This window comes from Macrotis lagotis, chromosome 2 (genome assembly GCF_037893015.1).
Source record: "Macrotis lagotis isolate mMagLag1 chromosome 2, bilby.v1.9.chrom.fasta, whole genome shotgun sequence".
NCBI classification, from domain to species: Eukaryota; Metazoa; Chordata; class Mammalia; order Peramelemorphia; family Peramelidae; genus Macrotis; species Macrotis lagotis.
The window spans coordinates 225,691,284-225,714,694 of NC_133659.1; the positions used below are offsets into that span (position 1 = coordinate 225,691,284).

The 23,411-nt window shown below is 38.3% G+C and overlaps 1 long non-coding RNA gene across 1 annotated transcript in view; it reads left to right on the forward strand.

Annotated features, from left to right (window-relative positions):
- Positions 1–7,171: 7,171 nt before the first annotated feature.
- Positions 7,172–23,411, forward strand: part of LOC141511468 (uncharacterized) — a 436,160-nt gene continuing 419,920 nt past the window's right edge. The window contains exon 1 of the long non-coding RNA XR_012475340.1: positions 7,172–7,382. This is a non-coding gene — a long non-coding RNA (uncharacterized LOC141511468). The remainder of the gene's footprint in view (positions 7,383–23,411) is intronic.

A 23,411-nucleotide genomic window follows, 5' to 3' on the forward strand; every position in this document is an offset into this window, starting at 1 on the left:
GACTGGTCTATTTATTAAATAAATAGTTCAACATATATCGGTGGTACAATTATCAAATTTTTTAAACTGACAAGTTTTATATATGATAATGATGATGATGATAATAATAATAATAATAATAAATTGTTACCATTATATTAACAAATATGACCTATTTTCATTATCAGAACCACCCACTTTCTCCTCGATGGAATCTTCCCCTTCCATTCCTTTTGAGCTTACTTCTTAACTTCTCTCTCCTTTCACCTTCTAGTCCTGGGCCAAGGTAGAAGCTGCCTTTTAACTTCTGCTTCGAGTCAAAGGAGATAGGTTTATTTTTTCCCCCATGGGAAGTGAGAGGAGTGAAGAAGCTGCAAAGTCTTTGAGTGTTTGCTATCTCCTGGCAATCTCATTTCCTGTCCCCCTTCTCTTTTTTTTCTGGAAAGGGTTGAAGAGGTCTGGGAGCTATGGCTTTTCTCTCCTAAGTCTAGTTTGAAGCTCAGAGCTGGGTTGTGGGAGACCCTGGACCACTACTCTTTGATCAACCTCACTGGGTATATGATTTGTGCCTCTTTTCCAGTATCTTTGAGGTGGGCCCCTAGATCCTTCTGGGTTTCCCAGTTTTGGGGGAGGGAAGAGCAGAGCTTTTAATGAGGGGGAGTTTTAGGGTTTATAAGCTGTATCACTGCAGCTTTTGGGGGGTGCTTAGTTTGTTTTCTGATATATTATTCTCTTTCTTCAGAGTCTGCCTTGGGGGTCTTGAGAAGGTTTTCCCGCTGAACTCCTTTGGACCTGTTGTCCTGGGGAGGGGGCCAGAGAGGTGGATGAATCTTTCCTTCCCAGCCCTCAGGGGTTGCTAAGCCTGTCTTGACTCACTCTGCAGTCTCCATAACTCAGCAGCTGCTGCTGCATCAGGGAAAGGAGTAGGAGTGAGGAGCAAGGCGATTCGGGGACGCTGAGCAGCAGAGGTCAGGGGGGTGGCTGTGTGTTGTTCAGCTGGTGATGGATGGCGTTTCCTACTGTGGAGTAAAAGAAAAGTTCCATTACAGTCAGGGACATGCCGTTAAATTATCACCCATTCAGCGCGGGTGGTGGAAAGAAAAACAAACTGCGTCAATCGATCTATTGGGCCTGGGAATGCAGCCCACTCCTAGTATGGTCAGGCCTTGAAAAGATTCCTCAACCTTTTTCTGGGTCCTTATAACCACTGATTGTCTAGTACATTCTTTGCCTTCAGTTTGAGACCTTTTGGGGGGTCACTGGTTATAGTGATTTGCATTGGGATATAATCCATTGGGGTCTCCCCATTGAAACACTGAAAATAGCTATACATGTATTGGCCTGCCTCTGTAAATCAGTCAAGGCTTCTGATGGTGTGGGGAAATGCGGAAATGTTCCTGGTTTCCTGGTGCCAGAGAGGAGAGGAATGGTCTGGAAGCTTCTAAAATTACCTTTTCCATCTTTCATTCCTTCCCACTAAAGCCAGATGCATGAGTAATAATAAAGTTCAGGTCATTTGTCTGCCATCTGCATTTTGAATATAGGAGTTGGGAAGGGTGTGTGTGTGTGTGTGTGTGTGTGTGTGTGTGTGTGTGTTTATATGTGTTAAGAACAGTACATGTATGCCTGTGGCTCAGGTTCTGTCTCTGTGTGTGGTTAATGGAAGTGAGGTTGATATGTTTTGCTCATGTAGTTCTCCCAGAGGAATATGGGCCCAGGTCTGTGTAAACTGGTTTTAAATCTCTATATGGTTACATAAAATGGGGGTGGAGGAAATAGAACTTCAGAGCTCCTATCTCATCCATAGTTTAATTAAGACACATTTAATCACCCACAAAAGGTACAAGATGTACTAAACCTTTCAGCTGTGGCCTCTATCTTTGTGATGCCTGGTTTAAGGTAAAAAACCCTGATGGATTTTCTTCTTCATCGACAACTGCAGTATGTGAAATCTTGCTATGGCTTTTAATCCTGCCTTGTTCACTCATAATTTTATGTATGTATTCACTTCCAAGAAATAGGACTACTACTTTATTTCAATATTGCCCATGTACAGCATCTTGGGATAAGGATGCAGAAAACCATTCTCTCCTCATTTTGCCTATTTGCTTGGATCAGTCATAGAAATTAGAATTTGAATTAGGGCAATTAGGCAGAAATTCTAGGGAAAAGCATCCCCTCCCTCAAATAGGTGTACAAATACAGTTTCCCCATCTTCCCCTAGGCTCTGGAAGACTGAGCTAAGGACTTGGGAGAGAAAGGAGTGGTGATGGTGATGGAATGTGTGACTTTAGGACTAGAATGAATTCTTAGACCTCTTATACCATGCAATGTATTAATCCTGTAATGTAATTAACCCCATAATGGTCCTAAAACTGACATAAGTTTATTGAGACTTAATTTGTTACCCCATTGTTAGATTACAATTAGACTAAACTGTTAGAGGGGGAAAAGGGGAATTCAGAGACCAGAGTAAATGGTCTCCATTTTTTGTCCAATGTGGTTCTTCTTCATCCTTGTGCAAAAACTTCCAGAGAAGAAAGAATGAAAGCTTTTGTCTCTTCAAACCTTTTATCATACTCGGTTGTGGCTCATCAGCCACTTAAATGGATTGATCACTAAACAGAAAGCTGATAGGAGATAGGATATCAGTACATGCTATGAATGGAGGAAAGTTCCTTCCAAAATGCATGCCAAAAACAAGTTGACCAAGCCTCTGCATGACTTGTACCAGACAGAAAATATTTCATATTCTCTCAGTCTTTTATCCTTCACGGCTACTCCTCTGGTCTCTTTAACCTCCCCTTCTCCAACCCCTCTTTACACTAGATTTGCACAGTGACAAGTTCTTATTGTTGCCAAGAGCAACCAACGAAGAGTTAAGGGAGTTTCAAATGTGTATGATAGAAGAAGATCTAGAATATAATCAGAAGGTATTAATGAGGTAGCTATGCCTTGATCTCCTTTATCAGGTACCAAAATGCTTTGCTGATTGAGTCGAGAAGGTAATAACTACGATTGGCTGAAAAAAACGAATTTGTCACCCCTTTGTGGGCTTTAAATAGCTAAACCCTGAGGAACTTGAAGGCAGTCAAGGCTCTTGATTAGTTTGAATTTGAGAGTGGGAGAGAGTTTTAAGCTACTGCTGCCTGTAGAGAAGACCCTTGCAGATGGAGAGAGGGGACCTGCAGGAGAGGAGAAGGAGGAGGGGGACCAACGAGGTAGGGTGGAGGAGGGGGAAGCAATTTCCGTGGAGAAGAGGGTAGGAAAGGATGAAAGGAGTTTCCGTGGAGGGAGACCCCTATGGGGAGGGAAGAAGAGGATTTCTCTCTCTTCCCTATCCCCATATCAGCCATGGAAATTTGAAGAGGTAGCTACTGGCCTGGTAGGATCTATTTTATCCATTGAGTAGCAGAGATCCTAAAGATAGACAAGGACACAGAAAGAGTCACCTTGAGGGAGGAAGCAGTTTCTAGGAGTCCCCTGGCAAACAAGAGTCAGACTTTGGAGAGGAACAGATGATGGGAATCCAGCATGTAGGCTCTATGGGAGAGAAAATACATCCAGGTCCTGAAGTACTAGGAGTTGTGAGCTTCTTTTGCCTCATTTGTTATGCAATAAACAATATAATAAAATAAATATTTTATAACACCCACTGTGTTAGGGTTCTGTTAAGCACTGAGGTTAAAAATAAGAAAAAATACAATCTCTGCTTTTAAGGAACTTAAAATCTAATGGAGGAAGTTTTCTTGTTGTTGTTGTTGTTCAATTGTTTCCAATGCTTCCTGACCCCATTTGGGTTTTTCTTGACAAAAATACTGGAATGATTTGCCATGTTTATTTTTCAGATGAGAATCTGAGGTAAACAAGAGTTAAGTGACTTTCCCAAGGTCACACAGCTAGTAAGTTTTTCAGACCAGATTTGAACTCAGGAAGATGAGTCTTCCTGACTCCAGGCCTGGTACTTTATGTACTTCACTACCTAGCTGCCCTCCTAGCCAGGGGAAGACAACACAAAAAAGAAAGCTGCAAAGGTGGATGTGGATGATATCCACCATAGGGCCAGGGTGTTGGAATCAAAGCCAAGCAGTATATAGCTGGTGGGAAATAAAGTGTGGTCTGGACTTCAGTCTTCTTTCAATAGGGGACTTTGGGAGGACTTGTTGCTCCTCCCCCTAAAACTCCATTTAGAGGAGCAGAAGCAACCAAGGATATGATGAAGTATGGGTACCAAAGCTCATGCAGTCTCCAGGATGATACATGCATCCTACATGCATGCCTCAAAACCATTGTACTCTGAGCTCATTCTTTCTGCATGTTTGTGGTTGATTGCTTCTCAGATTTATCAGTGGAAGGGATGTTTTGTACCTACTGTTCTTACTAAACCATCTTGATAAATTTCTTTGCTATCTTGGACCCTCGTGAAGTATTAGATATATGGCCTTTTGAAAACTCAGGTCAAGAGTACAGGTTCAGGAAGTAGTCCTAGGCAAGGGATTCCACAAAAAAATGAGCTTAAGTGAAAGGTCAGTGGTCTTTGTGTTGCCATTTTTAGAATCAAACCTTTAGCTTTGAAGGGGAAAAGGGAGAAGAGGACGAAGAAAAGAGAGAAAAGAAAGGAAAACAGAGGTCTCTGGGTTAAAATCTAAATAAGTTAAGATTTGGGGGATTTAGTTTTAGATTGTGTTGGGATTTTTGATTAAAAGGATATGCTTCTTATATTGTTAAGTTTATGAAAACATTTCTGATATCAGTGGTTTTTAAACCTTTACCAAGAAAAGAACAAAGCATAACTACCTCCTGTGAATAAAGATCCAAGTCTTGTATTTCTTTCTAATCCATAGTTCTCAGTGGAATTTACTTTTTTGTGTTGTTCCCTTAATAATCTAGGCCAGATAGAAATGGGGAGGGGTCAGGCAAAGTTCCTAGCAACCAAGTATCTCCTTGATCTGTTCTCCAGAAATCCTTACCCCAGGAGTGGGGAAATTGGCCTTATCTCTGAGACCTGAGAGAATTTGTTGAGGTTCTCCTTCTCACTGTCCAGAGCTCTATGGGGAACAAGGTGTTATATCTATTTACAGCTTGTTGGTAATTAAGTTATAATGCCCTAAAGACCCTACCAGTCTCCTAGAATGGGCAAAAAAAGGAAAAGGGTAAAGCCCTCTTCTAGGGTTACAGTGATCAATTTGCTTTGAAATGTCACTTTCTTCTTTAGTTCATTATTAATACCAATGTTTGCTTTACACTCAAAGAAGGATCTTTGCTTCAAAGGAACTTTTTTCTTTCCCTTCTTTACTTTCAGGTTGAAAATCTGTGTATGAGAACCTGACAGCTTTTCCTGTTGATACTTTCCCCCTTCCCCCAATCTCCCAGCACCAGTGAAGGTAACTTACCCAAGAAGATAGTTTCAGCAAAGCCACCACTGCTTCAGCAAAACAGACGTCACACTGAACGACCAGGTAAGAGTCTCTTCAAGTGGGATAGGGAAGAAACATTACTGTGGAAACTTTATTCTATAGATCATGAAAAGAAATGTAGATGCAATCCCTGATTTATAGACCAGACCTGAATATCTTTGGGTTTAGGGAGTAGTAAGGAGGACAGCAACAAATTTCTAGGAAATTTCAGGCCATTGCGGCTCTATAAAAAAACACCTGCTGTTCAATGCACTGAAATCCATCAACTCTGCTTTAGAAGAATTAGGTATTAGACTATTGTGAGGTACATTGTCTGCATAGTTTGGTTCAATTGGCTAGAGCCCAGTGCCAATGAGGACAAAGTCAGAGGATTTAGCCCCCTCTGTTGTTTTCATGACTACAAACTATCTTCTTAACCCATTTCTCAAATGCCTACCTTTGGTCCTGATGGTACTGACTTTGAGCCTGACCCCTTTATTACAAATAACTCTTATGCATGTTTCAATGTGCCTCCTCCATAAATGAAAGACTATGAATAAGAATCATAGAAGTTTAGAGATTCTAAAGACCAATCCCCTCAGATTAATATAATTTCTACATAGCCCCAAAAGGTAAAGGGATTTGCCCACAGTCATGCAAGGATTAAGAAATAGAACCTGATTTCAAATCCAGGATGTCAGACTTCAGATTCACTTTTCTATCTGTTGTATGACCATTGTCCTCTGAAATGGATCAGATTAGTAGAAAACACTTTAGGTAATTGTTGGTGTTATTGTTTTACTTCTCAGTGAAATGAAAGAAATATGATGATGAAAATTGTATGGCTCTAGTGCAGATAAAATATCAGTTACAGGCAAGTTAGTTACCTTTAAGTTTCTTAGCCAGCATCTCCATCAAATTTATGGGATCAATAATTTCTGTGTAGTATACTGATGTACTTCTTTTCCTCCTTTAATGATAGTAACAGTTTTGTTCTCTTGGGATCTTGTTCATTTTCTTTCCCACTTCCACTTGGGATAATGGGTGGAGCACATAATCTGCATTGAGGAAAATGCTTCAGGTAATATCCTTAGGGTTGAAATCATTCTGTTCCCTCTCCTCCCTCACATACTACAGACTGTACACACACAAAAAAAAACAGCCATTCTTTTTAAAAACCAAATGCATGCTATTGGAGCACCAAGCTGGGGCATGTATATGGGTCAACACACTCTCAAAAAAAAGTACAAACCATAAAACCCCCCAAATGATACCATCTATAGAGAGACAAGTTAAGGCACACATTCTATGGACAGTGTAAAAACAACAGCAGTATTTCTGGATCACACCTGATAATGAATCGCCTTGCTACCCCCTTAAAGAAGGGAAAAGAATGGACAAGATGATTCTGTTATGATTGCAGTTTATATCTCACCATTGAGTTAGCTATGTTCTAAGTATTGTGGCTCTTTAAAGCATGATTTGCTGAGATGAGTTATCTATCTACCTATATCTCTCTTCATCCATTCATTTATTTATTCTTGTTTATATATGTGTGTGTGTGTGTGTGTGTGTGTGTGTGTGTGTGTGTGTGTATGTGTATGTGTGTGTGTGTGTGTGTGTGTGTGTGTGTGTGTGTTTACCCAAAAATGTATCAGTGCAGATCAATTCCTTAGAAATCCCAAGTTTGAATCTTGGGAGATAAAAATCCTGTGTTACGTTAGATAGATCTTTCTGGCTTGCAGCAATTTCTATTTGTACTTTTTTTTTTTTTTTGCTTTCTTTGTCAGGCTCAAGTACCTGCTCTGAAATCATAAAATGTAGGATGAGACTTCCAGTGCCTTCACTGGGGGCAGAGGTCATCTTGAGAGAAGGATTAAAGAGAGGGCTCCTTCTCTGATGTGGCAGTTCAGCATATTTCCCTAGCTGCACTAATCACTTTGAAGACTGCAAAGGAAACTGAGTTCTGCATGTCACCTTGAAACTCCTAAAGCACATTAAAAAACAGTTGAGTAAATGTTAAGTTGGACCTGTGCATTCTTTGGTTATAGGAAACTCCTTAATGAGGAAACTTTCTCAGTCAAAAGTTCAGTATCTTCTCTGAAATCTAAGAATTCTGGAGGAAGTTTAGTGATTTACCCAGGGTCACCTGACTAGTATGACTAGTATATATATATATGTATATATATATATATATATATATATATATATATATATATGTATATGATAGAGGTGAAACTTGATTCTAATTCCTTGATTTGAGGCCAACTCTTTCTCTACTATGGCACAAAGTGTTACTGTTTCTAAAATGTAAAAAGTACTAGTTTTATATTGACTGGCAATTTAGAGCTTTCTTCATGGTCTGAGTTCTTATGCATAATTCTATAGTTAGTCCTCCCTTTTTTTTTTCTTCAAGGTGAAGACTTCTAACTCATTGAAACTCAAACCCAACCATGCTTGGAGTGAATTTATTTTGTATGCTACATGAAGAAAACCATGAAGAAAAAGAACCATAGGCTTAGGCTATAAAACTCTCTCCATTTGTAATTTGCAAATAAGTCTGAACCTGAATGTCCAAGAAGGGGGCGGGGGTGGAAGCAGAGAGCTATAGTAGAGGTTTGAATTTAATTCAATCTCTTTGAGTTTTCTTTACATACACTCCAAATAGTAGTTCCCTTTTTCACCTCATGGTACATTGAATGTGACCTGGATGGTTGAGAGTGGAGGATGAGAAGAGAATATTTCCTAATAGGCAGTATAGTATAGTGGAATGATTAATGGATTTGGAATAAAAGGAGCTGGGTGATGTTGAACAATTCACTTAACCTCTCTGGGCTTCATTTTCCTTATCTGAGAAAGTTAGACTAGATGGCCTATATGATCCCATGAAAGGAGGAACAGAACCCTATATGAAAGTCTAGTAAATTGACACTTTCCTCTCCCCAAACCCAGTGGAACTCTCCTGGTAGAGACAAGAGTATTACTTAAAGAGCAACTCAAAATCATTGATAGAGAAATATCAGAAAAAGGGAGCTCTGGAGGTGCTTTTGTTCCAGTGAGTGGGAGTGTTAGATCTGCTTAGACATGAAAGCTTGTGTGGTTTCATTCCCAAAGTCACTGCTGAAGCAAAGCAGCAGACTGGAGGAGGGAGGGGGCAGAAGCAAATGCTTATGCATCTGTAAAAGGAGGTCAGCTGGGAAACTGCTGCTAAGTAAGACTATTTTCCCCCACCTGTCCCTCCCCTTTTCATATCTTCCTCCTCCTTAGAAAAAGCCCCATAAATTAGGGCCCATTTTAAGGCCCATCCTTTTAAATATGGATTCAATTTAAATTTTACTGTATAGTAAATTCCGAGTGCTTATTAAAAACATGAATAGAGATTAATCTGCTGTAAAACGAGATTTGTCTATTACATCCAGGAGCTGAAGCCTAGGTTAGATTCATCCATCATTTAGACAGGGAAGAGCTAAACTTTCTCATCAGGAACCATGACCAAAAAGATTAAAAAAAAATGAATGAACAAATAGATAAATAAATAGGTGCTTCCTATTCCTTTTTGGAACTCTAATCTTTCCCCTTTTCACTGTACCTGTACCTTCATTCTCATTTCTATATAATAGTATGGGGTCAGATTTTCCTGAAACAAAAATCTCACTATCCTAATATTCATAGTTCTAACTAGGAAGGTCAATTGGGACTTTGCTTCAGGGCACTAAAATTTAGAGAGTTCTGACAACACTTTAGTTATTTCAGCCGGTAGGAACACATCCCTAAATAGTAAGAATAAATAGTTTAAAAAGAAAACTGATAAGATACCCTATAGGTAACTGAGTGCTAGGAACTCCCTAATTGGTCTAAGTATGTTCCCTTAACCTTTATTAGTGGCCTCCTTAGGAGTGACATCTTGGAATTCTGTGAACTCTGTCATTCTAGGCCCCTACTAAGAGAGAGAGATTTGAATCAAGCTTCTCTATTGAACCCTTCGGCTAAATGTGTCCTGGTTGTACATCATGGCATCAAATTGCTTATTTTGATTCAGCTGATACATTCTAATAAGAAAGGGCAGTGTTTCCTATACAAAGTACATGTGGAGTTGCCCCACTTCAGTTTTTGTGATGATGATGGGTGAAAAAGTCATGGGGAGAGTATAAACAAAGCAAGTTGCTCTGACTGAGGGATGGGATGGCCTTTTGACAGGCAAATACAAAAATCTACAGGGTGAATGGGATGCTGGCAAAGAGCCCCTAGAAAGTCCTCCTCAGAAACCATACTTTCATTGCCTTAGGAATTTCATGGGACCTAGCAACAGTGCCTTAAATTTTCCTAAGAAAATGTGTTTCCTTATCTATTTTGGGGATGGTTGGTCATGTGATAGGAGATGGGGGAAGCTTTCACACAAGCTTGTCATGTAAGTTTGTCCTAGTGGTGTAGGTTAGTGCTTCTACTCTTCAATCTAGTTTTGTTCCTTCCCATTTCTTCAAAGAAAACCTATCTTTCTATCCTGACCCCCTTACCCTGGGATGTATCAGCGAACAACATTGGACTTTTCCCCCATAAATCATCTAGGAAGGAGTCTGTTTTCTAGACATATTCATCACTCATTTCTCTCATCTTCTTGTTTTTAAAAGCTATTAAATCAGAATCCATCATTGTGGAAGAATGGGATCCTCAAGAGTGCTGCTAGTGTGGATGGTTTGCTGAAGTAGAGATTGCTTTTATCAGCAGTACTAATTGTAAGGGAGGTTGATCAGGTCCCTGAGATTTCAAGCTTTGGGGTAAATGTCTTTTTGGTGATGGAGAAGAGGTAGTGCTCTGTTTTATCATTCATACTTAGGAATGATAACTGCACATTCTGCCTTCTCTTTGACCAACAGCAGGAAAAACTAGAAGTATAATGTTAACTCTTAGAATTATTTTTCTGAGAGTCAGGGGAGAAATAGGATCTGTAGTTTCATTAGTACAGGAAACACACACACACACACAATCACATATATATATATGCTCTGCAAGTCATAGTCTTATATATTTGTCTAAAGCTCGGAAAGGTTGATTTGCTCATATCACATAGTCCGTATGTGTCAGAAATAAGGATTATATCCAACGCTTCCTCAATTTTAGGCTGGTTCTCTCTGCACCATGCCAAGCTATCTCTCTACTTAAAATGAGCACTAAAATGGGAGTCATTAGAGTCCTCAATTCAAATTCTTTTCTCACTTGCTTGTTTTGTGATTGTGAACAAAAAAATCTTATTCTTTCTGTTTTAGTTTCCTCATACATAAAAAATAAAGTGCCCAGTTTATAGCCTTATTGAGTTGTGAGGATCAAAGGAAAAATTTGTAAATAAGTCTTTAAGGGCTGTATCAATACAAGTTATTATTATTATTAGAAATGTGAAGCAGAGTAGCAAGGGGGATATTAAGGTTATTGTTACTATTCACTCTTTCTCCTAACATTTATTAAGTACCTACTATGGAGTAATGATAATGATGTTAATATTTCATATATTTTCATATATTCATAATATTTCATATAGTATCTAGTATAATATTTTTATTAATTTATACTTGAAATTTGATTTGTCACTATTATTCATTTACTGTTCTAAGATTTCTTTAGTACTTTGCATATATTATCTCATTTGATACTCAGAAGAACTTTTTTGAAGGAGTTACTATGATTATCTTTATTTCATAGATGAGGAAACTAAGACTGAGAAGTTAAGTGATTTGCCCAGGAACTTTCATAAGTTACTAAGTATCTTAGACATGATTCAAATTCAGGTCTTCCTAAATCTAAGACTATTACTTTATTCTGCACACCAAGAGTAAGAAATGTATTAGCAGGGTCAACTAGGTGGCAAAGTGGATAGAACACTGACTCTGGAGTCAGGAGGATCCAAGTTCAGATCTGATCACAGACACATAATTTTGCCTAGCTGTGTGACCTTGGACAAGTCACTTAACCCCACTGCCTTAAATAAATAAATAAATAACAATTTTTTAAAAGTGTATTAGCAGAGGGGTGGCTAGGTGGTCCAGTGGATAGAGAACTGGCCCTGGAGTCAGGAGGACCTGCATTCAAATGTGGCCTCAGACACTTAATAATTGCCTAGCTGTGTGACCTTGGGCAAGTCGCTCAACCCCATTGCCTTGAAAAAAAGCAAAAAAAAAAAAAAACGTATTAGCAGAACTTCAATTTTATTCCTTTCCCATTTAGGGTGAAGGGAGTAATTGTATAGCACACTCCAAAAGCATGCTGCTAACAATGGGCTTCTGAATGACTGAGAGTGGGTCTGGGACTATAGAACAAATAATTGTATTCTGAGTAGAAGGTTTAAGTGAGTAAATTCCCATTTATTTTGAACTGTCCTGTAATGAAAATGTTCTGTTCTTGTTGTAGGCCAAAAGGGAATGACATATTGGATCCTTGGTTCCTTATCAGGAGATATGTTGATGATGATGATAATTAGCCTTTTAAGGTTAGAGTGAGACTTACCCTAAAAATTAGGTCTTATATTCTCCATTTTAAAGAAAATATCAATTTAGTTAAAGAGTCAGTTAGGGAACTTTAGGCAAATGGGATAGAATAGATGAATAAGTTTACATACCACTATCCAGTTTGTATTAGATAGAATCTTTTATAGTTAGTTGTTCACACCTTACCTAAGTATGTGATTTCTGAATTTCTCTATCCTTTTTTTCCTTTGGAACTAAAACCTTAATAAATAATCTGTTTGATGTCTGGAATATGTGGCAGCATGGATCAGAAAGGCAAAAGATAAAATGATACATCCCCGTGCTTTCTTTTTTTTATTCAATTTAATATTTATTTATTCTCATTTTATACAAATAATGCTTTTTTATATACATTAATAAAATATTCTTGTTTAAGAGTAAACAAAATACCCCCTCTCCCAAAAAAAATATAGACTTTCTTGAGCGATAAAGTAAAGGGGAGAGAAAAAAATTAAAATTAAAAAAATAATAGTAATAATTGTAGGTATGGCCAGATGGTACAGTGGACAGAGCACCAGCCCAGGAGCCAGGAGCATCCAAGCCCACATCTGGCCCCGTACACCCAACAATCACCCAGCTGTGTGACATGCAAGCCACCCCAACCCCACTGCCCTGCAAAAAAACAAAAAAAGAACAAAAAGACCCAAAATAAAATAAAATAGTAATAATAGTAGGGGTGGTTGGGTGGCTGACAGAGCACTGGCCCTTGAGCCCAGAGCACCTGGGTCCAAATCCGGCCTCAGACACCCAATGGTCACCCTGCTATGTGGCCTCAGGCAGGCCACCCAGCCCCATTTTCCCTGCACGCCCCCCAAAATAATAATAATAAAAAATGTACTTCAGTCTGTGCTCCAACACCACCAACTCTGTTGCGGGTGGATCACATTCTTTATGATAAGTCCATCACAAAAGTTACTTCCATATTTTTCTACTGTTGCCATTGATGATCGTAACTCCCTCCTTTGGTATTTCTCCACTACCATGTATTATATTTTCTCTCTCCTTTCACTCTGACTCTGCTGTAGGGTAGCTGAGTGGTACAGCAGACAGATCCCTGGCTCTGAGGCCAAGAGGCCCCGAGCCCCCCTACCACCCCTTAGGCCCAGCATCTACCTGGCCCTATGGTCCTGGACAGGCCATCCAATCCCAGCCCCTTGCAAGAAGTAAAAAAGAAAATGTATTGTATCTGACCACTCTCCTCCCATGGCCCATCCTCTCCTCCATCATTCACATCCCCACCCCTTCCCCTCATCCCCCTTCTCTCCTTCTTACTCCACATGTCTATACCCCATTGAGTATATATGCTGTTTCCTCTTCTAGCCACCTCTGATGAGAGCAAAGATTCCCTCATTCCCCCTTGCCTTCCCCCCCTTCCATATCCTTAACAATAGCTTATTGTAATAAAAAAAATCTTATTATATGAAATATCTTAGCCTATTCCTCCTCTCCTTTTTCTTTCTCCCATTACATTTCACTTTTATCTATTGACTCCATTTTTTACACCACATTATATCTTCAAATTCAGTTTTCTCCTATACTTCATCTATAAAAGCCCCTTCTACCTGCTCTGTTAATTGAGAAGGTTCATATGAGTATTATCAGTGTCATTTTTCTTTACAGGAATACATGCAGTTCATCATCATTAAGTCCCTCATATTTTCCCCTTCTCCTCTACTCTCTATGCTTCACCTGAGTCCTGTATTTGAAGTTCAAACCTTCTGTTCAGCTCTGGCCATTCCAACAGGAACATTTGAAATTCCCCTGGTTCATTGAAATTCTTTCTTTTTCCCTGGAAGAGGACATTCAGTTTTGCTGGGTAGTTGATTCTCACTTGCATTCTAAGCTCTTTTGCCTTCCAGTATATTATATTTCAAGACCTACAAGCTTTTAATGTAGTTGCTGCTAAGTCCTGTGAGATCCTGACTGCAGCTCCACGGAATTTGAATTGTGTCCTTCTGGCTGCTTGTAATGTTTTCTCTTTGACTTGGGAGTTCTGGAACTTGGCTATAATATTCTTGGGGGTTGGTTTTTTGGGATCTCTTTTTCGGGGAGATCAGTGGATTCTCTCCATTTTTATTTTGCCCTCTGCTTCTAGGATATCAGGGCAATTTTCCTGTAGTAATTCTTTGAAAATAATGTCAAGGCTCTTTTCCTAATCATGAGTTTCAGGTATTCCAATAATTTTTAAATTATCTTTCCTAAATCTGTTTTCCATATCAGTTGTTTTTTCAATGAGATGTTTCACATTTTCTTCTAATTTTTCATTCTTTTGGTTTTGAAGTATTGAGTTCTGATTTCTGGTAAATTCATCAATCTCCCTGAGTTCTCTTCTTTGTCTGAAGGATTTGTTTTCCTCAGAGAGCTTTCTTATCTCTTTTACCATCTGACCAATCCTGCTTTTTAAAGCATTCTTCTCCTCCATAACTTTTTGAACTGTTTTATCCATTTACCTAAGTTGGCTTTTAGCATGCTATTTTCTTCAGCATTGTTTTTGGATTTCCTTGACTAAGCTGCTGACTTCATTTTCATGTTTTTCCTGCATCTCTCTCATTTCTTTTCCCAGTTTTTCTTCTCTCTCCATCATTTGATTTTCAAAGTCTTTTTTGAGCTCTGTCATAGCCTGAGCCCAGTTTCTGTTTTTCTTGGAGTCTTTAGATGCAGGAACTTATGCTTCCTCATCTTCAGACTGAGTGTTTTGATCCTTTTTGGGCTGACAGGCAAAATATTTCTCAATGGTGTTCCTCTTGTTTCTTTGCTTGCTCATTTTCCCAGCCTAAGCCTGTTTTTGGGGTGCTTCCTGAGCTTTTGGGACATTCCCACAAGGGTCTCAGTGTGTGAAGCTATGTCTTCCCTCCTGGTCTGTGAATGACCATAAGTGGGCCCCTCTGCCACGGGGCTGGGGGGGGGGGGGCTGCTGTTCTATGGGGGGGCCTAGACTGTGATCAGGATCTGAATGTGGTCAGAACCCCAGTGTCCTATTCCAGGGGCAGAAGACAGAGCTTGGCAGTCTCTCTCTTCACTCCCCTTATTAGGTTCAATTGGCTCATGCCCTGGGGGCTCCTTCTTACCGGCTCTGCCTGCTTCTGTTTCCTGGATCTGGACTGTGGTGGCCAAGCAGCTCGCTGTGTGCCCTGAGGGCTGTGCTTCACGTACTCTCTCTGGCAGAGGTCTCCCCGCTGTTCCCCCAGGTTGTGCTGGGTGCTCCCCGGGGTGTAGCTCCGGAAACTCCCCAATTTCTGTGAGCTCTGGCTCCCAGCGCCCTGGGGCTGCCTCCAGGAGGCTGAAGTTCTTTCACTCTGGTGGCCACCCCTTCAACCTTGGGAGCAGCGCCTTTCTGCTCTTTTCCAGGTTACCTTGAGTAGGAGAACTGCCTCACTGGGTCCCTCTGTGGGTTCTGTCTCTTGAAGATTTAGTTAGATTCCTTAGTTTATAAGTTTTATGAGAGAGCGCCTAAGAGACACTCCTGGGGGAAGGGGGCTCCGCCCCCTTCCCACACTTTCTTATTGTTGTCAGTTCTAAAGATGGATCACTTGTGACAGATCTCTGAAACCTAGGAATTAAAAACGTCTCAGGGACCAAGGCCATCAAGTGGTTTGACCCTTTGAGCTCTAAGTTAAGAACCAAGTAGAATGTAGAAGGTATGATCATCTTATGCCCTTTGAGTTTTCTTGATAGAAAGTTCTACAGTCAAGAGCAAGTTGTCTAGACAATTTTCAAGTAGGAGATATTCTCTAGGAAGTGGTATTCAACAAGATCAGAGGATCAAGGAAGAATATTTTACTGGTGTACCTCAGGTCTTTGGACAGATTTATTGTACTGATATTAGCCATATTGAATGGGAGTATAATTTATTTTCTCTTATCTGCTTTTGGTTTGAGATTTTCACTTTTCAACTCTGATCTTTTCTTGATGATTTAGACACAAAATGATGCTTTGGTTATGATGTGATAATCTTTTTTTAAACAAAATAATGAATACAGTAGAGGGACTTTTAAAAGGACTTTTGACTAATAGTTAACTGCTTAGCAGCTATCTCTCAATAAAAGTCCCAGTCAGTCACAGAGGGCAATGTCTGCTGCATTCCTCAAGTAAATGCTCCATGTTAAAGTGGTCCAATTAGTGTCTATTAGTCACTTGGTGTGTTAAAGCATTTAGGACAATTAAGAGTGAGAAGAGTTTCCAGATGTAGTGCTAAGCACTGGAGCTGAGAACTTATGGCTTTGCTAGCTTTTTCCCATATGGAAAAAGTCTGAAGGGAAGAATGACATCCTGATGTACTGAACAGAATTCTGGACCTGGAGCCAGGAAAATCTTGAGTTTAACCTCAACTAATATGCTTACTAACTGTGTGACCCTGAAGTTTTTATTTACTTTCTTTGAGCCTTGGTTTCCTCATTTATTGAAATGATGATAATAACTGCACCGAGCCCACATGATTGATGTAACAATGAAATGACAGAGTCAATCAACAAGCATTAATTAAGTGCCCCAGTTTTAAGTGCTAGAGATAATAAAAAAAAAAAGTAAAAGGCAACTCACTACTTTCAGGGAGCTTAGGGTCTAATGGAGGGAAATAGAAAGCACTAGTATTCAGGGATACTAGGGAAGAATTTTTATAGAAGATGGAATTTTACTGAGACCCAAAGGAAATCAGGAGGTAGAGCATTTCAGGTTTAGGGGACAGCAGGTGAAAAAATCTACATTAGTACAGATGGAATATCTAGTATGAGGGATAGCAAGGAGGTCAAGTATCCTTAGATTACAAAGTACATGGTGGTCATAGTGAAGGTGATTGGTATCTGTAAGAAGTAAGAAGGCTGGAAGTGTTTTGTAAACCTTAAAAAATCCATATAAGAAATCAGTTTTTATTATGGAATCACTAGCAGTGATATTTAATCTTCATTTAATATTAACTAAGCATAAGTAATGTTTATTAAGTGCCTACTATGTGCTAATCCCTGTGGTTACAAATATAAAGAATGAAATAATTCTTATTCACAAAAATCTTCTATTTGAATAGGGAATACAGCTCTTAGAATCTAAAAATATACAATAGGCAAAGTTCTGGAGATACCAAGAGTAAATTAAGTTCAGCATCTGTCTTTAAGGAATGATCAACAGGATCAAAGGTTCAAAGGCTTTCCAGATAGGGGGAACCTTAGATATCATTCTAATTTGACCTAATTATTTTATAGATGAATAAACTGAGATCTATATAAACTTGAAGTGAGTTGTCTTTGATCAATCTAGTAGAAGAGAGAAGATATATATGTAGCTGACTTTAATACACACACATATAACTATGTACATCAGAAAAGGACAAAATATCATAAGATGATACAGATTGCTTTCATCTGAGAGGATCATAGAAGACAGAACATCTGAGCTGGACCATAAAGGATGGTAAAGATGGCCAGAATGGAGACAGTGGAGATGGGATAGGAATTCCATTAGAGGTAACAATTGTACAAAACCAAGAAGTCAGGGAAATGGGAGAATTCCATGGTGGCTTTTAATTTTTTTCTTTTTAAAAAGCTCTTAGAATTATGATTATAGTGGATAGGGTAAAGTTTAGATGGAGAATCATGTCAACTGAAAAAATGACTTCAAGAATGGAAATAATGACTTGCATTTGATGCAAAATGTGATAAAATATAAAGATCTTTAAATAAATAAAGGTACAGAGGAGCTCAAACAGATGACTTAAAACCAAGTACTCCTGAGGCTCTTACTAATATCACAGTGTTTAGAAGAGTCACCTCTTTTCTGGAAATTATATCACTAGAGATGTGAAATGATATAATGGAAAGGACTTGGTAGAAGGACTAGGTTTGAATTTCCTGTTATGACATTTATTAGTGTTGGGATTAGCATAATCCATTTAGCCCATCTGATCCTCAGTTCCCTCATCTGAAATGTGAATTTTTCCAAATAATACTTGGAAGATCTACTTCACAGATTTTTTTTGTAAAGAAAGTACTTAAATTGCTCTGTAAATATTTAGTATTAATATTAATTTGATCATGGACTTGATCCAAGAATGTGCTGATCTCTTCCTTTCCTTCTTATATCACTTTGCACTAGCAAGGTAGATGTTCTTATGAAGCAAAGAGGGCTTAATGTTATGAAGGCTCCTTTTAAGATAGAAGAAACTTTGTGAAATGCATTGAAGATTGGCTTTAGAATTCAAATCTGAAACACCTTTGATTATGACATTGATTATGTCACTTAAATTATTAGTACTCAAATTAACTCTACGACTCTTAAGTTATAGATTAGGTTCAGATTTATAGGGATTTTTTTGCACTGGAGATTTCCTAGGCCAGTACAACTAAACTAAAAGCTAATGACCAGCCACCTCTTTGAGATAGTCCCAGGCAGTCACAGAAGTCTATGGAAAGGGAAAAAGAATCTGTGTTAATTTTCTGAGTTACTTTCTAGCGTCCCCAATTCACTTTGTCTCCCCCACCCACATCTCACCATCCCACTGTTGAGAACGGTCTTGAGAGCAAGCTAAGATTAAAAAAAAAAAAGAAAGAAAGAAAAGACCCAAAATCTAAATCTAAAAATAAACAGTTCGTGCTACAAGTACTAAGCATAGACTTTTGTCATAGGAAGAAGAAGAAATTTACAATCCTTCCCTGAGGAGGGAGTGTCTTTCGGGTTCTCCACAAAAACAAACATGAATTAGACACAATGCATTTCAGACTAATGAGTAGATCAACTGTGGTGATCTGTTAGAAGGGTTTTCTAGGGCTGGAATAGGTATTTTGGTAGATGAGTAAAGTATCTATGTCTACATGGGTTGTCCAAATTCATTGATATGGTTTATATGAAGCTTGGATAGACATGAACTGAGGTCTAAATCACCTCTGAGGAAAAGGTGGAGAGCCTGGGGAAATCTGTTTACCAGAGCTAATGTTCTAATGGGACTGGGGTCAGCAGTGTGGAGTAAAGTGGGGCAGTGGGTCTACTAGGGAGAGAAAATGCAGGACCCTGGAGCTCCATAGCGTGGATGCCCTTTTCTCCCATCTCCAAATAGGGTATTGGACAAGAATGATATCAATCTACCATATTGATGACCTAGAGCTGTATTTTTTTTTTGTCTAAAACAAAGCTATTTCCTTGATTATTCTTAAGGGGAAGGGGAGCCTCAAGTCTATACTCACTGGCTTGACTACTCATGAAATGCTAGTTACACAAAACACTAATACAAAGAGAGTATAGTATTAAACTCATTTATTCAAACAAAATTGTAACAGAAATTGGGAACATTGTACAGATTAAAATTTACTAGAAAATATGCAATAGCAAATGAATGATTTATGTGGAAGAGAGATAACATCTCTGTTCAACCAGAAGTCTTTAGGGGAAAGCAAATTGAAAATTAAGGACATGTTGAAAAGACAGCACCCCTCTACATTGCCTGTAACTTGAAATTTTGGCCATATGTCTGTTCCTAAGTACTGGGTATGTTGCTATGCTTGGAGAAGTTGCCACCACTTGGAGAAGTTCACACACACACACACACACACACACACACACACACACACACACACACAGAGTCTCTCTCTCTCTCTCTCTCTCTCTCTCTCTCTCTCTCTCTCTCTCTCTCCCATTTAATATTCTTTCCACCAATCCAGTATCATATCTTCAACATGGTTGGCAGCACACAAATGCCCCAGGGTAAAAGCCCAGTTACAAATGATTTTCGACACACTTTGACGAAGACTTCTCAGAAAGCTAAGAAGATTGAAATAATATTTTGGGGAGGGGAAATATGATTTTGATGTAGACAAGAGTAAGAAAATAAGACAAGTTGAGAGAAAGAAATCAGAATTGTGAAGGTCAAATTATGCAGAAACTGGGAAAACTGCAATAATTCAGGAAATAAGAATTCCAAAGTCATGGCATTGAGATATGTCGAAGATCATAATATATTTGAATATAGAATAGGGAATGGATAAAAAAAATCCTGAAGAAGGGAAAGACTAATGTTTAATAGAAATCAAGACAGAAATTGGTGAGTTATTTAAATTGCCAATATTACTTTCCTGGTATATTGTTCCTAAATAGTTCAACTCCCTAACTAGGTTATAAACCTCTTGAAGGTAGGATAGTGGTTTTGTAAATAATGAGTGTTTATTATTGCACATAGTATTCACAATATTATTGCACTTTATGGTTTACACAGCACTTGTAATAATCTTTTTAAGTAGGTAGACAGGTATTATTATTCCTATTTTATAGATTAGAAAATTAAGACTCAGGTGAGTTTATTTGCCACAACTGACAAATGACAGAGCCAGGAATCAAACCTAGAACTTTTGACTCCCAAGTGGATTGCTCTTTCCATTATATCACACTTTTTAAAAAGGTAGCATTTTTACAACATATAGAGGTTTGCAAAGTGCCTTATAATTTGGTCCCCCCTGTGAGGTAAGTGCTCTTATTGTCCCCATTTTGCAAACAGCAAAACAGCCTTAGAGATTATGTGACTTTTCCAGGGTTGCTCACATGGCTAACAAGTGTGTTTGGCAGGATTGAAATTCATGTTATCCTGACTCCAGAGCAGCATTGTATCTCCTGTGCCATTTAGTCACTTCTAAATAAATGCTAAACAACATTAGCTATACAAAAAGGAAAAGGTAGGATGACCAGAGAATTTTCTTTCTCTCATTTGTGTGTGTGTGTGTGTGTGTGTGTGTGTGTGTGTGTGTGTATGTGTATGAGAGAGAGAAATACATGTGGTGTGGGTAGATAAATATTATATATATATATATATATATATATATGTGAAATTTTTTTAATGTGGAGAATAGGAGAGGTGCTATAGAACTGAAGAGGGCCGAATTTTGTACTGATTTTTTAAAAGAGAAGAGTTAGCACAATATAGGTCAATGCACAAAATTCTTGAATGTATTAAAGGGATGGTTTGTGAGCATTTAGAAAGCAAAATAGTGATCACTAAGAATCAATTTCATTATGGTCTCATCTTATTTCTTTTTAAAGGTTTTTAAACCTTTCAATTAAAAGAAAAACCCTTTACATTAAAATTAAAATTTAATTTTTTCAATGAACACAAGTCTATATTTTACCTGCCTAAAACTTCTAATCTTCTTTACTGAAAAAAAAGGAAGAAAAGAAAAGCAAAATCATTGTAACAAATACACATAGGTAAAATAAATTCCTACGTTGACCAGGTTAAAAATAATTATTGTCTTTCTATAACTGCTCTATCATTTTTCTTAAGGGAGGTGGGTAAAATGCTATGTTATCAAGCCTCTGAAATCATGAATGTTCATTGCATTACCCAGAATTCTAAGGTGTTTACAAAATGTTATTGAATAAATTGTTATGATCACATTTTTTTGACCGTTCCTATGCTGGCAATTCAGGGAAATGCAATAGAGATAATGTACATATGATCCAAGAAAGCATTTAACAAAGTGTCTTAATTCAACATTTTTAATTTAAATATTTTAAGTGCCTAATATATGCCAAGCATGTACTAGATGCTGAGAATAAAAACACAAAAAGAAAATAGTTTTGTCAAGGAAATCATAATCTTTTGGAGGATAGCACCATACAGAAAAAAGTATAATGCAACATAATTTGAAAAGAGAGAGAGAACACTAGAAATGTAGGATTGAGGGCAAGGAGAGAAAGCTTAGCAGAAGAGTTAACTCTGAAGTTACAATTGAAAGAAGACAAGGGATTAAATTAACAGATGTTAAGGAATATATTCTAGGCATAGGAAATGTCTAGTATGAGTAAGTAGATGAAATAAAAAAGGATAAATTCAAGGAATATCCAAAAATCCAATTTGGGTAGAATACATGGTGTGTGATGGAGAGTAGTATGAAATAAGGCTGGAAAAGTAATTTGGACATGGATTGTAAAGGGTTCTGTATTTGTACTGTGTTGCATTACAGAGGTAAATTGGTAGCAAAAGGTTGTTGAGCATTTGAGTAACAAGGTCACACTGCACCTTAGAGGAAGATTATTTTAGTAGCTGGAGAGAAGATGCATTAGAGAGAAGACTGAAAGCAGGGAGATTAATTATAATACTAGTTCTACCAGGGAAAAGGGCATGAACTGAACTGGTAACCATTTAGGTAGAGGAAGGAGGACAAATAAAAAAAGTGCTGAGATAATCAGTAAGACTTGGCTATTCATTGAGTGTGTAGTCAATGTAAGAATGAAAGATGACTGAGTTTGGTTGACTGAGCATCAATGTCTCTTCCTTAGAGTAGAGATGAATTTATTAAGGTTATAAGCTCTATTGTGGATATTTTCACTTTGAAATATTTAGAAGCAAATATTTGAGAGCAATTAGGGCTGAATAGATAAATTTGGTAATCCTTTGTGTAGATGATGCTTGGACCCATGAGAGTTGATAGGTTCACTAAAAGAGTGTAGAAAGAAAAATGACAAGCAAAGAGTTTTAGGAGACACAAAAACTAATGGTAGGACATGGATGATAATTCAGTAAGTAAACCAGAAAGAAACAGACAATTAAAAGGAACATCAGAAAAGGGGAGTATCACAGAAGGCAAGAAGAGGAGATGTTGGGTTTGGGGTGTTAATAGTGTCAGAAACTGCAGAGAGGCCAAGAAAGATTATGAGATCTAGCAATTGATTTTTAGTGGCTGGAGAGAGTAATTTCATTAGAGCTTTGTGGTGAGAATTCAGATTTGCAACATTGAAAAATGAGTAAGCCTGTATAGTGCTAATGATGATATTTGTCCTTCATTCTTGAAGAAGACCATGGCATCAGAGGTAGTAATGCCATGACAAGCACATGAATTGGATTTGAATGAGGGGGGGGTACTGGGGCTAAGTCACCATCCTCGCTTTCTTCTTTAGAGCCATTTGGGAATTGGAGGCAGCATGTGTAGGCATTTTTTTTCCATAATCTGATTGTAAAAATGTAGAGAAAGATAGGACAGTGCAGATGACTATGTTTCTCAATCATATTCAGTGTAAATAGGAGATAACTTAGAAAGAAGGTCCTAGAAGTGGGGATGGAATGGAGAGATTGAGAAAGACATCTTGAAGAAAATTGAGATTTGAACTGACTCTGAAGGAATAAATAATATTGACTTGTTCTATTATGACTTTTCTTATAGTCTCATGCCATTGAAATTTGTCATTGTACCATTAGTATGAGTCAACCAACTAGCTAGCAGATTTGTTTATGAATGCACATATGGTGTGTGTGTGTGTGTGTGTGTGTGTGTGTGTGTGTGTGTGTGTGTATAAGGCAGGAGTGGACAGGGAGGAAATAGGAGAAGGTAGGGCAAGGGAGAAGAAGAGAAATGAAGGGAGGAAAGGAAAGAATGGGAGGATGAGAAGGAAGCAGAGGGAAAAAGTGAAGGAAGTAAGGAGAAGGTAAGAGTTTAAGAGTTAGGGAAGGGGAGAGAGAGAGAGAGAGAGAGAGAGAGAGAGAGGAGAGGAGAGAGAGAGAGAGAGAGAGAGAGAGATGAAATAAAAGGAGGAGAGGAAAGGGGAGGGAGAG